This window comes from Anomaloglossus baeobatrachus, unplaced genomic scaffold (assembly GCF_048569485.1).
Source record: "Anomaloglossus baeobatrachus isolate aAnoBae1 unplaced genomic scaffold, aAnoBae1.hap1 Scaffold_3913, whole genome shotgun sequence".
Lineage (NCBI taxonomy): Eukaryota > Metazoa > Chordata > Amphibia > Anura > Aromobatidae > Anomaloglossus > Anomaloglossus baeobatrachus.
This window is the reverse complement of record NW_027443253.1, coordinates 1-19,976: the sequence shown is the minus strand read 5'-3', so window position 1 is coordinate 19,976 and position 19,976 is coordinate 1. Positions and strand designations below refer to the sequence as shown.

General features: G+C 46.2%; 13 non-coding genes across 13 annotated transcripts; all 13 read left to right on the top strand.

Moving 5' to 3' along the window:
* Nucleotides 1-188: 188 nt before the first annotated feature.
* LOC142276001 (U2 spliceosomal RNA) lies at nucleotides 189-379 on the top strand. Its single transcript, XR_012739547.1, has one exon. It is a non-coding gene; the product is annotated as a U2 spliceosomal RNA (small nuclear RNA).
* A 1,387-nt stretch (nucleotides 380-1,766) lies between these two features.
* On the top strand, nucleotides 1,767-1,957 carry LOC142276000 (U2 spliceosomal RNA). Its single transcript, XR_012739546.1, has one exon. It is a non-coding gene; the product is annotated as a U2 spliceosomal RNA (small nuclear RNA).
* A 1,387-nt stretch (nucleotides 1,958-3,344) lies between these two features.
* Nucleotides 3,345-3,535, top strand: LOC142275999 (U2 spliceosomal RNA). The gene has a single exon (XR_012739545.1). It is a non-coding gene; the product is annotated as a U2 spliceosomal RNA (small nuclear RNA).
* A 1,387-nt stretch (nucleotides 3,536-4,922) lies between these two features.
* On the top strand, nucleotides 4,923-5,113 carry LOC142275998 (U2 spliceosomal RNA). Its single transcript, XR_012739544.1, has one exon. It is a non-coding gene; the product is annotated as a U2 spliceosomal RNA (small nuclear RNA).
* A 1,387-nt stretch (nucleotides 5,114-6,500) lies between these two features.
* LOC142275997 (U2 spliceosomal RNA) lies at nucleotides 6,501-6,691 on the top strand. The gene has a single exon (XR_012739543.1). It is a non-coding gene; the product is annotated as a U2 spliceosomal RNA (small nuclear RNA).
* A 1,387-nt stretch (nucleotides 6,692-8,078) lies between these two features.
* On the top strand, nucleotides 8,079-8,269 carry LOC142275996 (U2 spliceosomal RNA). Its single transcript, XR_012739542.1, has one exon. It is a non-coding gene; the product is annotated as a U2 spliceosomal RNA (small nuclear RNA).
* Nucleotides 8,270-9,656: 1,387 nt separating this feature from the next.
* Nucleotides 9,657-9,847, top strand: LOC142275995 (U2 spliceosomal RNA). The gene has a single exon (XR_012739540.1). It is a non-coding gene; the product is annotated as a U2 spliceosomal RNA (small nuclear RNA).
* Nucleotides 9,848-11,234: 1,387 nt separating this feature from the next.
* LOC142275994 (U2 spliceosomal RNA) lies at nucleotides 11,235-11,425 on the top strand. The gene has a single exon (XR_012739539.1). It is a non-coding gene; the product is annotated as a U2 spliceosomal RNA (small nuclear RNA).
* A 1,387-nt stretch (nucleotides 11,426-12,812) lies between these two features.
* LOC142276029 (U2 spliceosomal RNA) lies at nucleotides 12,813-13,003 on the top strand. Its single transcript, XR_012739570.1, has one exon. It is a non-coding gene; the product is annotated as a U2 spliceosomal RNA (small nuclear RNA).
* Nucleotides 13,004-14,390: 1,387 nt separating this feature from the next.
* On the top strand, nucleotides 14,391-14,581 carry LOC142276028 (U2 spliceosomal RNA). The gene has a single exon (XR_012739569.1). It is a non-coding gene; the product is annotated as a U2 spliceosomal RNA (small nuclear RNA).
* Nucleotides 14,582-15,968: 1,387 nt separating this feature from the next.
* On the top strand, nucleotides 15,969-16,159 carry LOC142276017 (U2 spliceosomal RNA). The gene has a single exon (XR_012739561.1). It is a non-coding gene; the product is annotated as a U2 spliceosomal RNA (small nuclear RNA).
* A 1,387-nt stretch (nucleotides 16,160-17,546) lies between these two features.
* Nucleotides 17,547-17,737, top strand: LOC142276005 (U2 spliceosomal RNA). Its single transcript, XR_012739550.1, has one exon. It is a non-coding gene; the product is annotated as a U2 spliceosomal RNA (small nuclear RNA).
* A 1,389-nt stretch (nucleotides 17,738-19,126) lies between these two features.
* LOC142275993 (U2 spliceosomal RNA) lies at nucleotides 19,127-19,317 on the top strand. Its single transcript, XR_012739538.1, has one exon. It is a non-coding gene; the product is annotated as a U2 spliceosomal RNA (small nuclear RNA).
* Nucleotides 19,318-19,976: the final 659 nt, after the last annotated feature.

Below are 19,976 nucleotides of genomic sequence, written 5' to 3'. Positions count from 1 at the left end.
GCAGTGGGCGGCGGCTGCAAAACGCACCATTCTTCTTGTTTTGGCTCTGCAAAGCAGCCTTTTCAAGGGTTGGCTTGGGTGACAAAATGTCTTGTGTAGGCGTGGGTTTGTCTCCCTCTCGCTCTCTCTCCCTAAGATGTGTCCGGCATAGGCCAGGGTGCCACTCGAGGCCCAAACCAATTCTGGTTATCGCTTCTCGGCCTTTTGGCTAAGATCAAGTGTAGTATCTGTTCTTATCAGTTTAATATCTGATACGTCCCCTATCTGGGGACCATATATTAAATGGATTTTTAGAACAGGGAGATGGAAAAAGAGCTTGCTCTGTCCACTCCACGCATTGACCTGGTATTGCAGTACCTCCAGGAACGGTGCACCCCTTCTTAACCCAGTTTCCAAAAGCAGAACTCAATTCACCTGATTCATATTAGCCCGATTTAATGAATTGGAAGAAAGCATACGTCTTCATATGCACCTCAATTTGGCCCATTCACTTTTCACACTTCCTCCTTTTGTTTTTTATCTTTCACACTTTTGACTTTCTTTATTCATCCAAATAGCAAACTCATCACCACTCAACCTGACCAACTCGGCTATGTCCCCGTGCTGCAGTTCTCTGTCTTATCTAGATCATTTGCAATTGAATGGAATAGATCCCTTTTGGACAAAGTGGATTCACCTGCTGCTGCAGTGACCACAGGTGTGATAACATCTAGAATTGGCATCTGGTGCGATCTCTCCGCTTCCACTCCAAAGAAAGTTACCTGTTTATTCCTATCATGCATTGGTTTTTGGGGTTTTCTTTGAGTAATGATGATCTCTTTAGTAGTCTGTTGGCGCCCTCTCCTGGAGGAATAGTTTGCTTGCTCTTGGACATTCTAAAAGAGAGGTCATGATAGACATTGAGCTTCTGAGCTCAATTGGGGACAGTCATGGGTGATGAATGTTTGCAACCTACTGCGAAGCCTCATACCGCAATATAAGGAACGTCAAATACTAAGAAAGGGCGGCCTATGAAAGAATTACTACTTTCAATAAGTACACTTAAACGGCTAATTGGGAATAGAAAAACTGTAAAAAGCCCTCTGAGAAAGCCCCCCTCTAACCTTTGATAGTAAGCTTTTCTGTAGTCTGCCTGTTGATGTATTTTCCGTTTGAACTGTGCACAACATGAAGAGACGGAACACTGGCGGCTTGTCACAATGCCCCCCGATGACATCACAATAGCGCTGCTGCCTAGAAAACAAGCTGCGCAGAAGAAGTTGTTCTTTGGGTGGGAGGGTGGGCTAGTGGAAGGAGGGGGCAATCTCTTTTTTTCCCGGGTGGTAGGGGGATGACAGGAGAAGGGAAGCGGGTGGTGAGAAAGGTACAGAGGGCAGGGTTTGGGGGCTGGGAAGGAAAGGGAAAAGATTAGGGTTTGGGGATGATGAAAGGGCTTTCTACGGGTAAGGATGGCAAAGGGTGGCAGTGACGGAAAGTCAGGCAACCTGTCCTGTCCGTCTTTTTGTATCGTGAATTGGAAAGACTGCAAGGGGGAGGGGAGTTGCTTGCGCCCTAAAGGAGGAGTTATTCAGATTCATTGCAGTGGGCGGCGGCTGCAAAACGCACCATTCTTCTTGTTTTGGCTCTGCAAAGCAGCCTTTTCAAGGGTTGGCTTGGGTGACAAAATGTCTTGTGTAGGCGTGGGTTTGTCTCCCTCTCGCTCTCTCTCCCTAAGATGTGTCCGGCATAGGCCAGGGTGCCACTCGAGGCCCAAACCAATTCTGGTTATCGCTTCTCGGCCTTTTGGCTAAGATCAAGTGTAGTATCTGTTCTTATCAGTTTAATATCTGATACGTCCCCTATCTGGGGACCATATATTAAATGGATTTTTAGAACAGGGAGATGGAAAAAGAGCTTGCTCTGTCCACTCCACGCATTGACCTGGTATTGCAGTACCTCCAGGAACGGTGCACCCCTTCTTAACCCAGTTTCCAAAAGCAGAACTCAATTCACCTGATTCATATTAGCCCGATTTAATGAATTGGAAGAAAGCATACGTCTTCATATGCACCTCAATTTGGCCCATTCACTTTTCACACTTCCTCCTTTTGTTTTTTATCTTTCACACTTTTGACTTTCTTTATTCATCCAAATAGCAAACTCATCACCACTCAACCTGACCAACTCGGCTATGTCCCCGTGCTGCAGTTCTCTGTCTTATCTAGATCATTTGCAATTGAATGGAATAGATCCCTTTTGGACAAAGTGGATTCACCTGCTGCTGCAGTGACCACAGGTGTGATAACATCTAGAATTGGCATCTGGTGCGATCTCTCCGCTTCCACTCCAAAGAAAGTTACCTGTTTATTCCTATCATGCATTGGTTTTTGGGGTTTTCTTTGAGTAATGATGATCTCTTTAGTAGTCTGTTGGCGCCCTCTCCTGGAGGAATAGTTTGCTTGCTCTTGGACATTCTAAAAGAGAGGTCATGATAGACATTGAGCTTCTGAGCTCAATTGGGGACAGTCATGGGTGATGAATGTTTGCAACCTACTGCGAAGCCTCATACCGCAATATAAGGAACGTCAAATACTAAGAAAGGGCGGCCTATGAAAGAATTACTACTTTCAATAAGTACACTTAAACGGCTAATTGGGAATAGAAAAACTGTAAAAAGCCCTCTGAGAAAGCCCCCCTCTAACCTTTGATAGTAAGCTTTTCTGTAGTCTGCCTGTTGATGTATTTTCCGTTTGAACTGTGCACAACATGAAGAGACGGAACACTGGCGGCTTGTCACAATGCCCCCCGATGACATCACAATAGCGCCGCTGCCTAGAAAACTAGCTGTGCAGAAGAAGTTGTTCTTTGGGTGGGAGGGTGGGCTAGTGGAAGGAGGGGGCAATCTCTTTTTTTCCCGGGTGGTAGGGGGATGACAGGAGAAGGGAAGCGGGTGGTAAGTAAGGTACAGAGAGCAGGGTTTGGGGGCTGGGAAGGAAAGGGAAAAGATTAGGGTTTGGGCATGATGAAAGGGCTTTCTACGGGTAAGGATGGCAAAGGGTGGCAGTGACGGAAAGTCAGGCAACCTGTCCTGTCCGTCTTTTTGTATCGTGAATTGGAAAGACTGCAAGGGGGAGGGGAGTTGCTTGCGCCCTAAAGGAGGAGTTATTCAGATTCATTGCAGTGGGCGGCGGCTGCAAAACGCACCATTCTTCTTGTTTTGGCTCTGCAAAGCAGCCTTTTCAAGGGTTGGCTTGGGTGACAAAATGTCTTGTGTAGGCGTGGGTTTGTCTCCCTCTCGCTCTCTCTCCCTAAGATGTGTCCGGCATAGGCCAGGGTGCCACTCGAGGCCCAAACCAATTCTGGTTATCGCTTCTCGGCCTTTTGGCTAAGATCAAGTGTAGTATCTGTTCTTATCAGTTTAATATCTGATACGTCCCCTATCTGGGGACCATATATTAAATGGATTTTTAGAACAGGGAGATGGAAAAAGAGCTTGCTCTGTCCACTCCACGCATTGACCTGGTATTGCAGTACCTCCAGGAACGGTGCACCCCTTCTTAACCCAGTTTCCAAAAGCAGAACTCAATTCACCTGATTCATATTAGCCCGATTTAATGAATTGGAAGAAAGCATACGTCTTCATATGCACCTCAATTTGGCCCATTCACTTTTCACACTTCCTCCTTTTGTTTTTTATCTTTCACACTTTTGACTTTCTTTATTCATCCAAATAGCAAACTCATCACCACTCAACCTGACCAACTCGGCTATGTCCCCGTGCTGCAGTTCTCTGTCTTATCTAGATCATTTGCAATTGAATGGAATAGATCCCTTTTGGACAAAGTGGATTCACCTGCTGCTGCAGTGACCACAGGTGTGATAACATCTAGAATTGGCATCTGGTGCGATCTCTCCGCTTCCACTCCAAAGAAAGTTACCTGTTTATTCCTATCATGCATTGGTTTTTGGGGTTTTCTTTGAGTAATGATGATCTCTTTAGTAGTCTGTTGGCGCCCTCTCCTGGAGGAATAGTTTGCTTGCTCTTGGACATTCTAAAAGAGAGGTCATGATAGACATTGAGCTTCTGAGCTCAATTGGGGACAGTCATGGGTGATGAATGTTTGCAACCTACTGCGAAGCCTCATACCGCAATATAAGGAACGTCAAATACTAAGAAAGGGCGGCCTATGAAAGAATTACTACTTTCAATAAGTACACTTAAACGGCTAATTGGGAATAGAAAAACTGTAAAAAGCCCTCTGAGAAAGCCCCCCTCTAACCTTTGATAGTAAGCTTTTCTGTAGTCTGCCTGTTGATGTATTTTCCGTTTGAACTGTGCACAACATGAAGAGACGGAACACTGGCGGCTTGTCACAATGCCCCCCGATGACATCACAATAGCGCTGCTGCCTAGAAAACAAGCTGCGCAGAAGAAGTTGTTCTTTGGGTGGGAGGGTGGGCTAGTGGAAGGAGGGGGCAATCTCTTTTTTTCCCGGGTGGTAGGGGGATGACAGGAGAAGGGAAGCGGGTGGTGAGAAAGGTACAGAGGGCAGGGTTTGGGGGCTGGGAAGGAAAGGGAAAAGATTAGGGTTTGGGGATGATGAAAGGGCTTTCTACGGGTAAGGATGGCAAAGGGTGGCAGTGACGGAAAGTCAGGCAACCTGTCCTGTCCGTCTTTTTGTATCGTGAATTGGAAAGACTGCAAGGGGGAGGGGAGTTGCTTGCGCCCTAAAGGAGGAGTTATTCAGATTCATTGCAGTGGGCGGCGGCTGCAAAACGCACCATTCTTCTTGTTTTGGCTCTGCAAAGCAGCCTTTTCAAGGGTTGGCTTGGGTGACAAAATGTCTTGTGTAGGCGTGGGTTTGTCTCCCTCTCGCTCTCTCTCCCTAAGATGTGTCCGGCATAGGCCAGGGTGCCACTCGAGGCCCAAACCAATTCTGGTTATCGCTTCTCGGCCTTTTGGCTAAGATCAAGTGTAGTATCTGTTCTTATCAGTTTAATATCTGATACGTCCCCTATCTGGGGACCATATATTAAATGGATTTTTAGAACAGGGAGATGGAAAAAGAGCTTGCTCTGTCCACTCCACGCATTGACCTGGTATTGCAGTACCTCCAGGAACGGTGCACCCCTTCTTAACCCAGTTTCCAAAAGCAGAACTCAATTCACCTGATTCATATTAGCCCGATTTAATGAATTGGAAGAAAGCATACGTCTTCATATGCACCTCAATTTGGCCCATTCACTTTTCACACTTCCTCCTTTTGTTTTTTATCTTTCACACTTTTGACTTTCTTTATTCATCCAAATAGCAAACTCATCACCACTCAACCTGACCAACTCGGCTATGTCCCCGTGCTGCAGTTCTCTGTCTTATCTAGATCATTTGCAATTGAATGGAATAGATCCCTTTTGGACAAAGTGGATTCACCTGCTGCTGCAGTGACCACAGGTGTGATAACATCTAGAATTGGCATCTGGTGCGATCTCTCCGCTTCCACTCCAAAGAAAGTTACCTGTTTATTCCTATCATGCATTGGTTTTTGGGGTTTTCTTTGAGTAATGATGATCTCTTTAGTAGTCTGTTGGCGCCCTCTCCTGGAGGAATAGTTTGCTTGCTCTTGGACATTCTAAAAGAGAGGTCATGATAGACATTGAGCTTCTGAGCTCAATTGGGGACAGTCATGGGTGATGAATGTTTGCAACCTACTGCGAAGCCTCATACCGCAATATAAGGAACGTCAAATACTAAGAAAGGGCGGCCTATGAAAGAATTACTACTTTCAATAAGTACACTTAAACGGCTAATTGGGAATAGAAAAACTGTAAAAAGCCCTCTGAGAAAGCCCCCCTCTAACCTTTGATAGTAAGCTTTTCTGTAGTCTGCCTGTTGATGTATTTTCCGTTTGAACTGTGCACAACATGAAGAGACGGAACACTGGCGGCTTGTCACAATGCCCCCCGATGACATCACAATAGCGCTGCTGCCTAGAAAACAAGCTGCGCAGAAGAAGTTGTTCTTTGGGTGGGAGGGTGGGCTAGTGGAAGGAGGGGGCAATCTCTTTTTTTCCCGGGTGGTAGGGGGATGACAGGAGAAGGGAAGCGGGTGGTGAGAAAGGTACAGAGGGCAGGGTTTGGGGGCTGGGAAGGAAAGGGAAAAGATTAGGGTTTGGGGATGATGAAAGGGCTTTCTACGGGTAAGGATGGCAAAGGGTGGCAGTGACGGAAAGTCAGGCAACCTGTCCTGTCCGTCTTTTTGTATCGTGAATTGGAAAGACTGCAAGGGGGAGGGGAGTTGCTTGCGCCCTAAAGGAGGAGTTATTCAGATTCATTGCAGTGGGCGGCGGCTGCAAAACGCACCATTCTTCTTGTTTTGGCTCTGCAAAGCAGCCTTTTCAAGGGTTGGCTTGGGTGACAAAATGTCTTGTGTAGGCGTGGGTTTGTCTCCCTCTCGCTCTCTCTCCCTAAGATGTGTCCGGCATAGGCCAGGGTGCCACTCGAGGCCCAAACCAATTCTGGTTATCGCTTCTCGGCCTTTTGGCTAAGATCAAGTGTAGTATCTGTTCTTATCAGTTTAATATCTGATACGTCCCCTATCTGGGGACCATATATTAAATGGATTTTTAGAACAGGGAGATGGAAAAAGAGCTTGCTCTGTCCACTCCACGCATTGACCTGGTATTGCAGTACCTCCAGGAACGGTGCACCCCTTCTTAACCCAGTTTCCAAAAGCAGAACTCAATTCACCTGATTCATATTAGCCCGATTTAATGAATTGGAAGAAAGCATACGTCTTCATATGCACCTCAATTTGGCCCATTCACTTTTCACACTTCCTCCTTTTGTTTTTTATCTTTCACACTTTTGACTTTCTTTATTCATCCAAATAGCAAACTCATCACCACTCAACCTGACCAACTCGGCTATGTCCCCGTGCTGCAGTTCTCTGTCTTATCTAGATCATTTGCAATTGAATGGAATAGATCCCTTTTGGACAAAGTGGATTCACCTGCTGCTGCAGTGACCACAGGTGTGATAACATCTAGAATTGGCATCTGGTGCGATCTCTCCGCTTCCACTCCAAAGAAAGTTACCTGTTTATTCCTATCATGCATTGGTTTTTGGGGTTTTCTTTGAGTAATGATGATCTCTTTAGTAGTCTGTTGGCGCCCTCTCCTGGAGGAATAGTTTGCTTGCTCTTGGACATTCTAAAAGAGAGGTCATGATAGACATTGAGCTTCTGAGCTCAATTGGGGACAGTCATGGGTGATGAATGTTTGCAACCTACTGCGAAGCCTCATACCGCAATATAAGGAACGTCAAATACTAAGAAAGGGCGGCCTATGAAAGAATTACTACTTTCAATAAGTACACTTAAACGGCTAATTGGGAATAGAAAAACTGTAAAAAGCCCTCTGAGAAAGCCCCCCTCTAACCTTTGATAGTAAGCTTTTCTGTAGTCTGCCTGTTGATGTATTTTCCGTTTGAACTGTGCACAACATGAAGAGACGGAACACTGGCGGCTTGTCACAATGCCCCCCGATGACATCACAATAGCGCTGCTGCCTAGAAAACAAGCTGCGCAGAAGAAGTTGTTCTTTGGGTGGGAGGGTGGGCTAGTGGAAGGAGGGGGCAATCTCTTTTTTTCCCGGGTGGTAGGGGGATGACAGGAGAAGGGAAGCGGGTGGTGAGAAAGGTACAGAGGGCAGGGTTTGGGGGCTGGGAAGGAAAGGGAAAAGATTAGGGTTTGGGGATGATGAAAGGGCTTTCTACGGGTAAGGATGGCAAAGGGTGGCAGTGACGGAAAGTCAGGCAACCTGTCCTGTCCGTCTTTTTGTATCGTGAATTGGAAAGACTGCAAGGGGGAGGGGAGTTGCTTGCGCCCTAAAGGAGGAGTTATTCAGATTCATTGCAGTGGGCGGCGGCTGCAAAACGCACCATTCTTCTTGTTTTGGCTCTGCAAAGCAGCCTTTTCAAGGGTTGGCTTGGGTGACAAAATGTCTTGTGTAGGCGTGGGTTTGTCTCCCTCTCGCTCTCTCTCCCTAAGATGTGTCCGGCATAGGCCAGGGTGCCACTCGAGGCCCAAACCAATTCTGGTTATCGCTTCTCGGCCTTTTGGCTAAGATCAAGTGTAGTATCTGTTCTTATCAGTTTAATATCTGATACGTCCCCTATCTGGGGACCATATATTAAATGGATTTTTAGAACAGGGAGATGGAAAAAGAGCTTGCTCTGTCCACTCCACGCATTGACCTGGTATTGCAGTACCTCCAGGAACGGTGCACCCCTTCTTAACCCAGTTTCCAAAAGCAGAACTCAATTCACCTGATTCATATTAGCCCGATTTAATGAATTGGAAGAAAGCATACGTCTTCATATGCACCTCAATTTGGCCCATTCACTTTTCACACTTCCTCCTTTTGTTTTTTATCTTTCACACTTTTGACTTTCTTTATTCATCCAAATAGCAAACTCATCACCACTCAACCTGACCAACTCGGCTATGTCCCCGTGCTGCAGTTCTCTGTCTTATCTAGATCATTTGCAATTGAATGGAATAGATCCCTTTTGGACAAAGTGGATTCACCTGCTGCTGCAGTGACCACAGGTGTGATAACATCTAGAATTGGCATCTGGTGCGATCTCTCCGCTTCCACTCCAAAGAAAGTTACCTGTTTATTCCTATCATGCATTGGTTTTTGGGGTTTTCTTTGAGTAATGATGATCTCTTTAGTAGTCTGTTGGCGCCCTCTCCTGGAGGAATAGTTTGCTTGCTCTTGGACATTCTAAAAGAGAGGTCATGATAGACATTGAGCTTCTGAGCTCAATTGGGGACAGTCATGGGTGATGAATGTTTGCAACCTACTGCGAAGCCTCATACCGCAATATAAGGAACGTCAAATACTAAGAAAGGGCGGCCTATGAAAGAATTACTACTTTCAATAAGTACACTTAAACGGCTAATTGGGAATAGAAAAACTGTAAAAAGCCCTCTGAGAAAGCCCCCCTCTAACCTTTGATAGTAAGCTTTTCTGTAGTCTGCCTGTTGATGTATTTTCCGTTTGAACTGTGCACAACATGAAGAGACGGAACACTGGCGGCTTGTCACAATGCCCCCCGATGACATCACAATAGCGCTGCTGCCTAGAAAACAAGCTGCGCAGAAGAAGTTGTTCTTTGGGTGGGAGGGTGGGCTAGTGGAAGGAGGGGGCAATCTCTTTTTTTCCCGGGTGGTAGGGGGATGACAGGAGAAGGGAAGCGGGTGGTGAGAAAGGTACAGAGGGCAGGGTTTGGGGGCTGGGAAGGAAAGGGAAAAGATTAGGGTTTGGGGATGATGAAAGGGCTTTCTACGGGTAAGGATGGCAAAGGGTGGCAGTGACGGAAAGTCAGGCAACCTGTCCTGTCCGTCTTTTTGTATCGTGAATTGGAAAGACTGCAAGGGGGAGGGGAGTTGCTTGCGCCCTAAAGGAGGAGTTATTCAGATTCATTGCAGTGGGCGGCGGCTGCAAAACGCACCATTCTTCTTGTTTTGGCTCTGCAAAGCAGCCTTTTCAAGGGTTGGCTTGGGTGACAAAATGTCTTGTGTAGGCGTGGGTTTGTCTCCCTCTCGCTCTCTCTCCCTAAGATGTGTCCGGCATAGGCCAGGGTGCCACTCGAGGCCCAAACCAATTCTGGTTATCGCTTCTCGGCCTTTTGGCTAAGATCAAGTGTAGTATCTGTTCTTATCAGTTTAATATCTGATACGTCCCCTATCTGGGGACCATATATTAAATGGATTTTTAGAACAGGGAGATGGAAAAAGAGCTTGCTCTGTCCACTCCACGCATTGACCTGGTATTGCAGTACCTCCAGGAACGGTGCACCCCTTCTTAACCCAGTTTCCAAAAGCAGAACTCAATTCACCTGATTCATATTAGCCCGATTTAATGAATTGGAAGAAAGCATACGTCTTCATATGCACCTCAATTTGGCCCATTCACTTTTCACACTTCCTCCTTTTGTTTTTTATCTTTCACACTTTTGACTTTCTTTATTCATCCAAATAGCAAACTCATCACCACTCAACCTGACCAACTCGGCTATGTCCCCGTGCTGCAGTTCTCTGTCTTATCTAGATCATTTGCAATTGAATGGAATAGATCCCTTTTGGACAAAGTGGATTCACCTGCTGCTGCAGTGACCACAGGTGTGATAACATCTAGAATTGGCATCTGGTGCGATCTCTCCGCTTCCACTCCAAAGAAAGTTACCTGTTTATTCCTATCATGCATTGGTTTTTGGGGTTTTCTTTGAGTAATGATGATCTCTTTAGTAGTCTGTTGGCGCCCTCTCCTGGAGGAATAGTTTGCTTGCTCTTGGACATTCTAAAAGAGAGGTCATGATAGACATTGAGCTTCTGAGCTCAATTGGGGACAGTCATGGGTGATGAATGTTTGCAACCTACTGCGAAGCCTCATACCGCAATATAAGGAACGTCAAATACTAAGAAAGGGCGGCCTATGAAAGAATTACTACTTTCAATAAGTACACTTAAACGGCTAATTGGGAATAGAAAAACTGTAAAAAGCCCTCTGAGAAAGCCCCCCTCTAACCTTTGATAGTAAGCTTTTCTGTAGTCTGCCTGTTGATGTATTTTCCGTTTGAACTGTGCACAACATGAAGAGACGGAACACTGGCGGCTTGTCACAATGCCCCCCGATGACATCACAATAGCGCTGCTGCCTAGAAAACAAGCTGCGCAGAAGAAGTTGTTCTTTGGGTGGGAGGGTGGGCTAGTGGAAGGAGGGGGCAATCTCTTTTTTTCCCGGGTGGTAGGGGGATGACAGGAGAAGGGAAGCGGGTGGTGAGAAAGGTACAGAGGGCAGGGTTTGGGGGCTGGGAAGGAAAGGGAAAAGATTAGGGTTTGGGGATGATGAAAGGGCTTTCTACGGGTAAGGATGGCAAAGGGTGGCAGTGACGGAAAGTCAGGCAACCTGTCCTGTCCGTCTTTTTGTATCGTGAATTGGAAAGACTGCAAGGGGGAGGGGAGTTGCTTGCGCCCTAAAGGAGGAGTTATTCAGATTCATTGCAGTGGGCGGCGGCTGCAAAACGCACCATTCTTCTTGTTTTGGCTCTGCAAAGCAGCCTTTTCAAGGGTTGGCTTGGGTGACAAAATGTCTTGTGTAGGCGTGGGTTTGTCTCCCTCTCGCTCTCTCTCCCTAAGATGTGTCCGGCATAGGCCAGGGTGCCACTCGAGGCCCAAACCAATTCTGGTTATCGCTTCTCGGCCTTTTGGCTAAGATCAAGTGTAGTATCTGTTCTTATCAGTTTAATATCTGATACGTCCCCTATCTGGGGACCATATATTAAATGGATTTTTAGAACAGGGAGATGGAAAAAGAGCTTGCTCTGTCCACTCCACGCATTGACCTGGTATTGCAGTACCTCCAGGAACGGTGCACCCCTTCTTAACCCAGTTTCCAAAAGCAGAACTCAATTCACCTGATTCATATTAGCCCGATTTAATGAATTGGAAGAAAGCATACGTCTTCATATGCACCTCAATTTGGCCCATTCACTTTTCACACTTCCTCCTTTTGTTTTTTATCTTTCACACTTTTGACTTTCTTTATTCATCCAAATAGCAAACTCATCACCACTCAACCTGACCAACTCGGCTATGTCCCCGTGCTGCAGTTCTCTGTCTTATCTAGATCATTTGCAATTGAATGGAATAGATCCCTTTTGGACAAAGTGGATTCACCTGCTGCTGCAGTGACCACAGGTGTGATAACATCTAGAATTGGCATCTGGTGCGATCTCTCCGCTTCCACTCCAAAGAAAGTTACCTGTTTATTCCTATCATGCATTGGTTTTTGGGGTTTTCTTTGAGTAATGATGATCTCTTTAGTAGTCTGTTGGCGCCCTCTCCTGGAGGAATAGTTTGCTTGCTCTTGGACATTCTAAAAGAGAGGTCATGATAGACATTGAGCTTCTGAGCTCAATTGGGGACAGTCATGGGTGATGAATGTTTGCAACCTACTGCGAAGCCTCATACCGCAATATAAGGAACGTCAAATACTAAGAAAGGGCGGCCTATGAAAGAATTACTACTTTCAATAAGTACACTTAAACGGCTAATTGGGAATAGAAAAACTGTAAAAAGCCCTCTGAGAAAGCCCCCCTCTAACCTTTGATAGTAAGCTTTTCTGTAGTCTGCCTGTTGATGTATTTTCCGTTTGAACTGTGCACAACATGAAGAGACGGAACACTGGCGGCTTGTCACAATGCCCCCCGATGACATCACAATAGCGCTGCTGCCTAGAAAACAAGCTGCGCAGAAGAAGTTGTTCTTTGGGTGGGAGGGTGGGCTAGTGGAAGGAGGGGGCAATCTCTTTTTTTCCCGGGTGGTAGGGGGATGACAGGAGAAGGGAAGCGGGTGGTGAGAAAGGTACAGAGGGCAGGGTTTGGGGGCTGGGAAGGAAAGGGAAAAGATTAGGGTTTGGGGATGATGAAAGGGCTTTCTACGGGTAAGGATGGCAAAGGGTGGCAGTGACGGAAAGTCAGGCAACCTGTCCTGTCCGTCTTTTTGTATCGTGAATTGGAAAGACTGCAAGGGGGAGGGGAGTTGCTTGCGCCCTAAAGGAGGAGTTATTCAGATTCATTGCAGTGGGCGGCGGCTGCAAAACGCACCATTCTTCTTGTTTTGGCTCTGCAAAGCAGCCTTTTCAAGGGTTGGCTTGGGTGACAAAATGTCTTGTGTAGGCGTGGGTTTGTCTCCCTCTCGCTCTCTCTCCCTAAGATGTGTCCGGCATAGGCCAGGGTGCCACTCGAGGCCCAAACCAATTCTGGTTATCGCTTCTCGGCCTTTTGGCTAAGATCAAGTGTAGTATCTGTTCTTATCAGTTTAATATCTGATACGTCCCCTATCTGGGGACCATATATTAAATGGATTTTTAGAACAGGGAGATGGAAAAAGAGCTTGCTCTGTCCACTCCACGCATTGACCTGGTATTGCAGTACCTCCAGGAACGGTGCACCCCTTCTTAACCCAGTTTCCAAAAGCAGAACTCAATTCACCTGATTCATATTAGCCCGATTTAATGAATTGGAAGAAAGCATACGTCTTCATATGCACCTCAATTTGGCCCATTCACTTTTCACACTTCCTCCTTTTGTTTTTTATCTTTCACACTTTTGACTTTCTTTATTCATCCAAATAGCAAACTCATCACCACTCAACCTGACCAACTCGGCTATGTCCCCGTGCTGCAGTTCTCTGTCTTATCTAGATCATTTGCAATTGAATGGAATAGATCCCTTTTGGACAAAGTGGATTCACCTGCTGCTGCAGTGACCACAGGTGTGATAACATCTAGAATTGGCATCTGGTGCGATCTCTCCGCTTCCACTCCAAAGAAAGTTACCTGTTTATTCCTATCATGCATTGGTTTTTGGGGTTTTCTTTGAGTAATGATGATCTCTTTAGTAGTCTGTTGGCGCCCTCTCCTGGAGGAATAGTTTGCTTGCTCTTGGACATTCTAAAAGAGAGGTCATGATAGACATTGAGCTTCTGAGCTCAATTGGGGACAGTCATGGGTGATGAATGTTTGCAACCTACTGCGAAGCCTCATACCGCAATATAAGGAACGTCAAATACTAAGAAAGGGCGGCCTATGAAAGAATTACTACTTTCAATAAGTACACTTAAACGGCTAATTGGGAATAGAAAAACTGTAAAAAGCCCTCTGAGAAAGCCCCCCTCTAACCTTTGATAGTAAGCTTTTCTGTAGTCTGCCTGTTGATGTATTTTCCGTTTGAACTGTGCACAACATGAAGAGACGGAACACTGGCGGCTTGTCACAATGCCCCCCGATGACATCACAATAGCGCTGCTGCCTAGAAAACAAGCTGCGCAGAAGAAGTTGTTCTTTGGGTGGGAGGGTGGGCTAGTGGAAGGAGGGGGCAATCTCTTTTTTTCCCGGGTGGTAGGGGGATGACAGGAGAAGGGAAGCGGGTGGTGAGAAAGGTACAGAGGGCAGGGTTTGGGGGCTGGGAAGGAAAGGGAAAAGATTAGGGTTTGGGGATGATGAAAGGGCTTTCTACGGGTAAGGATGGCAAAGGGTGGCAGTGACGGAAAGTCAGGCAACCTGTCCTGTCCGTCTTTTTGTATCGTGAATTGGAAAGACTGCAAGGGGGAGGGGAGTTGCTTGCGCCCTAAAGGAGGAGTTATTCAGATTCATTGCAGTGGGCGGCGGCTGCAAAACGCACCATTCTTCTTGTTTTGGCTCTGCAAAGCAGCCTTTTCAAGGGTTGGCTTGGGTGACAAAATGTCTTGTGTAGGCGTGGGTTTGTCTCCCTCTCGCTCTCTCTCCCTAAGATGTGTCCGGCATAGGCCAGGGTGCCACTCGAGGCCCAAACCAATTCTGGTTATCGCTTCTCGGCCTTTTGGCTAAGATCAAGTGTAGTATCTGTTCTTATCAGTTTAATATCTGATACGTCCCCTATCTGGGGACCATATATTAAATGGATTTTTAGAACAGGGAGATGGAAAAAGAGCTTGCTCTGTCCACTCCACGCATTGACCTGGTATTGCAGTACCTCCAGGAACGGTGCACCCCTTCTTAACCCAGTTTCCAAAAGCAGAACTCAATTCACCTGATTCATATTAGCCCGATTTAATGAATTGGAAGAAAGCATACGTCTTCATATGCACCTCAATTTGGCCCATTCACTTTTCACACTTCCTCCTTTTGTTTTTTATCTTTCACACTTTTGACTTTCTTTATTCATCCAAATAGCAAACTCATCACCACTCAACCTGACCAACTCGGCTATGTCCCCGTGCTGCAGTTCTCTGTCTTATCTAGATCATTTGCAATTGAATGGAATAGATCCCTTTTGGACAAAGTGGATTCACCTGCTGCTGCAGTGACCACAGGTGTGATAACATCTAGAATTGGCATCTGGTGCGATCTCTCCGCTTCCACTCCAAAGAAAGTTACCTGTTTATTCCTATCATGCATTGGTTTTTGGGGTTTTCTTTGAGTAATGATGATCTCTTTAGTAGTCTGTTGGCGCCCTCTCCTGGAGGAATAGTTTGCTTGCTCTTGGACATTCTAAAAGAGAGGTCATGATAGACATTGAGCTTCTGAGCTCAATTGGGGACAGTCATGGGTGATGAATGTTTGCAACCTACTGCGAAGCCTCATACCGCAATATAAGGAACGTCAAATACTAAGAAAGGGCGGCCTATGAAAGAATTACTACTTTCAATAAGTACACTTAAACGGCTAATTGGGAATAGAAAAACTGTAAAAAGCCCTCTGAGAAAGCCCCCCTCTAACCTTTGATAGTAAGCTTTTCTGTAGTCTGCCTGTTGATGTATTTTCCGTTTGAACTGTGCACAACATGAAGAGACGGAACACTGGCGGCTTGTCACAATGCCCCCCGATGACATCACAATAGCGCTGCTGCCTAGAAAACAAGCTGCGCAGAAGAAGTTGTTCTTTGGGTGGGAGGGTGGGCTAGTGGAAGGAGGGGGCAATCTCTTTTTTTCCCGGGTGGTAGGGGGATGACAGGAGAAGGGAAGCGGGTGGTGAGAAAGGTACAGAGGGCAGGGTTTGGGGGCTGGGAAGGAAAGGGAAAAGATTAGGGTTTGGGGATGATGAAAGGGCTTTCTACGGGTAAGGATGGCAAAGGGTGGCAGTGACGGAAAGTCAGGCAACCTGTCCTGTCCGTCTTTTTGTATCGTGAATTGGAAAGACTGCAAGGGGGAGGGGAGTTGCTTGCGCCCTAAAGGAGGAGTTATTCAGATTCATTGCAGTGGGCGGCGGCTGCAAAACGCACCATTCTTCTTGTTTTGGCTCTGCAAAGCAGCCTTTTCAAGGGTTGGCTTGGGTGACAAAATGTCTTGTGTAGGCGTGGGTTTGTCTCCCTCTCGCTCTCTCTCCCTAAGATGTGTCCGGCATAGGCCAGGGTGCCACTCGAGGCCCAAACCAATTCTGGTTATCGCTTCTCGGCCTTTTGGCTAAGATCAAGTGTAGTATCTGTTCTTATCAGTTTAATATCTGATACGTCCCCTATCTGGGGACCATATATTAAATGGATTTTTAGAACAGGGAGATGGAAAAAGAGCTTGCTCTGTCCACTCCACGCATTGACCTGGTATTGCAGTACCTCCAGGAACGGTGCACCCCTTCTTAACCCAGTTTCCAAAAGCAGAACTCAATTCACCTGATTCATATTAGCCCGATTTAATGAATTGGAAGAAAGCATACGTCTTCATATGCACCTCAATTTGGCCCATTCACTTTTCACACTTCCTCCTTTTGTTTTTTATCTTTCACACTTTTGACTTTCTTTATTCATCCAAATAGCAAACTCATCACCACTCAACCTGACCAACTCGGCTATGTCCCCGTGCTGCAGTTCTCTGTCTTATCTAGATCATTTGCAATTGAATGGAATAGATCCCTTTTGGACAAAGTGGATTCACCTGCTGCTGCAGTGACCACAGGTGTGATAACATCTAGAATTGGCATCTGGTGCGATCTCTCCGCTTCCACTCCAAAGAAAGTTACCTGTTTATTCCTATCATGCATTGGTTTTTGGGGTTTTCTTTGAGTAATGATGATCTCTTTAGTAGTCTGTTGGCGCCCTCTCCTGGAGGAATAGTTTGCTTGCTCTTGGACATTCTAAAAGAGAGGTCATGATAGACATTGAGCTTCTGAGCTCAATTGGGGACAGTCATGGGTGATGAATGTTTGCAACCTACTGCGAAGCCTCATACCGCAATATAAGGAACGTCAAATACTAAGAAAGGGCGGCCTATGAAAGAATTACTACTTTCAATAAGTACACTTAAACGGCTAATTGGGAATAGAAAAACTGTAAAAAGCCCTCTGAGAAAGCCCCCCTCTAACCTTTGATAGTAAGCTTTTCTGTAGTCTGCCTGTTGATGTATTTTCCGTTTGAACTGTGCACAACATGAAGAGACGGAACACTGGCGGCTTGTCACAATGCCCCCCGATGACATCACAATAGCGCTGCTGCCTAGAAAACAAGCTGCGCAGAAGAAGTTGTTCTTTGGGTGGGAGGGTGGGCTAGTGGAAGGAGGGGGCAATCTCTTTTTTTCCCGGGTGGTAGGGGGATGACAGGAGAAGGGAAGCGGGTGGTGAGAAAGGTACAGAGGGCAGGGTTTGGGGGCTGGGAAGGAAAGGGAAAAGATTAGGGTTTGGGGATGATGAAAGGGCTTTCTACGGGTAAGGATGGCAAAGGGTGGCAGTGACGGAAAGTCAGGCAACCTGTCCTGTCCGTCTTTTTGTATCGTGAATTGGAAAGACTGCAAGGGGGAGGGGAGTTGCTTGCGCCCTAAAGGAGGAGTTATTCAGATTCATTGCAGTGGGCGGCGGCTGCAAAACGCACCATTCTTCTTGTTTTGGCTCTGCAAAGCAGCCTTTTCAAGGGTTGGCTTGGGTGACAAAATGTCTTGTGTAGGCGTGGGTTTGTCTCCCTCTCGCTCTCTCTCCCTAAGATGTGTCCGGCATAGGCCAGGGTGCCACTCGAGGCCCAAACCAATTCTGGTTATCGCTTCTCGGCCTTTTGGCTAAGATCAAGTGTAGTATCTGTTCTTATCAGTTTAATATCTGATACGTCCCCTATCTGGGGACCATATATTAAATGGATTTTTAGAACAGGGAGATGGAAAAAGAGCTTGCTCTGTCCACTCCACGCATTGACCTGGTATTGCAGTACCTCCAGGAACGGTGCACCCCTTCTTAACCCAGTTTCCAAAAGCAGAACTCAATTCACCTGATTCATATTAGCCCGATTTAATGAATTGGAAGAAAGCATACGTCTTCATATGCACCTCAATTTGGCCCATTCACTTTTCACACTTCCTCCTTTTGTTTTTTATCTTTCACACTTTTGACTTTCTTTATTCATCCAAATAGCAAACTCATCACCACTCAACCTGACCAACTCGGCTATGTCCCCGTGCTGCAGTTCTCTGTCTTATCTAGATCATTTGCAATTGAATGGAATAGATCCCTTTTGGACAAAGTGGATTCACCTGCTGCTGCAGTGACCACAGGTGTGATAACATCTAGAATTGGCATCTGGTGCGATCTCTCCGCTTCCACTCCAAAGAAAGTTACCTGTTTATTCCTATCATGCATTGGTTTTTGGGGTTTTCTTTGAGTAATGATGATCTCTTTAGTAGTCTGTTGGCGCCCTCTCCTGGAGGAATAGTTTGCTTGCTCTTGGACATTCTAAAAGAGAGGTCATGATAGACATTGAGCTTCTGAGCTCAATTGGGGACAGTCATGGGTGATGAATGTTTGCAACCTACTGCGAAGCCTCATACCGCAATATAAGGAACGTCAAATACTAAGAAAGGGCGGCCTATGAAAGAATTACTACTTTCAATAAGTACACTTAAACGGCTAATTGGGAATAGAAAAACTGTAAAAAGCCCTCTGAGAAAGCCCCCCTCTAACCTTTGATAGTAAGCTTTTCTGTAGTCTGCCTGTTGATGTATTTTCCGTTTGAACTGTGCACAACATGAAGAGACGGAACACTGGCGGCTTGTCACAATGCCCCCCCGATGACATCACAATAGCGCTGCTGCCTAGAAAACAAGCTGCGCAGAAGAAGTTGTTCTTTGGGTGGGAGGGGTGGGCTAGTGGAAGGAGGGGGCAATCTCTTTTTTTCCCGGGTGGTAGGGGGATGACAGGAGAAGGGAAGCGGGTGGTGAGAAAGGTACAGAGGGCAGGGTTTGGGGGCTGGGAAGGAAAGGGAAAAGATTAGGGTTTGGGGATGATGAAAGGGCTTTCTACGGGTAAGGATGGCAAAGGGTGGCAGTGACGGAAAGTCAGGCAACCTGTCCTGTCCGTCTTTTTGTATCGTGAATTGGAAAGACTGCAAGGGGGAGGGGAGTTGCTTGCGCCCTAAAGGAGGAGTTATTCAGATTCATTGCAGTGGGCGGCGGCTGCAAAACGCACCATTCTTCTTGTTTTGGCTCTGCAAAGCAGCCTTTTCAAGGGTTGGCTTGGGTGACAAAATGTCTTGTGTAGGCGTGGGTTTGTCTCCCTCTCGCTCTCTCTCCCTAAGATGTGTCCGGCATAGGCCAGGGTGCCACTCGAGGCCCAAACCAATTCTGGTTATCGCTTCTCGGCCTTTTGGCTAAGATCAAGTGTAGTATCTGTTCTTATCAGTTTAATATCTGATACGTCCCCTATCTGGGGACCATATATTAAATGGATTTTTAGAACAGGGAGATGGAAAAAGAGCTTGCTCTGTCCACTCCACGCATTGACCTGGTATTGCAGTACCTCCAGGAACGGTGCACCCCTTCTTAACCCAGTTTCCAAAAGCAGAACTCAATTCACCTGATTCATATTAGCCCGATTTAATGAATTGGAAGAAAGCATACGTCTTCATATGCACCTCAATTTGGCCCATTCACTTTTCACACTTCCTCCTTTTGTTTTTTATCTTTCACACTTTTGACTTTCTTTATTCATCCAAATAGCAAACTCATCACCACTCAACCTGACCAACTCGGCTATGTCCCCGTGCTGCAGTTCTCTGTCTTATCTAGATCATTTGCAATTGAATGGAATAGATCCCTTTTGGACAAAGTGGATTCACCTGCTGCTGCAGTGACCACAGGTGTGATAACATCTAGAATTGGCATCTGGTGCGATCTCTCCGCTTCCACTCCAAAGAAAGTTACCTGTTTATTCCTATCATGCATTGGTTTTTGGGGTTTTCTTTGAGTAATGATGATCTCTTTAGTAGTCTGTTGGCGCCCTCTCCTGGAGGAATAGTTTGCTTGCTCTTGGACATTCTAAAAGAGAGGTCATGATAGACATTGAGCTTCTGAGCTCAATTGGGGACAGTCATGGGTGATGAATGTTTGCAACCTACTGCGAAGCCTCATACCGCAATATAAGGAACGTCAAATACTAAGAAAGGGCGGCCTATGAAAGAATTACTACTTTCAATAAGTA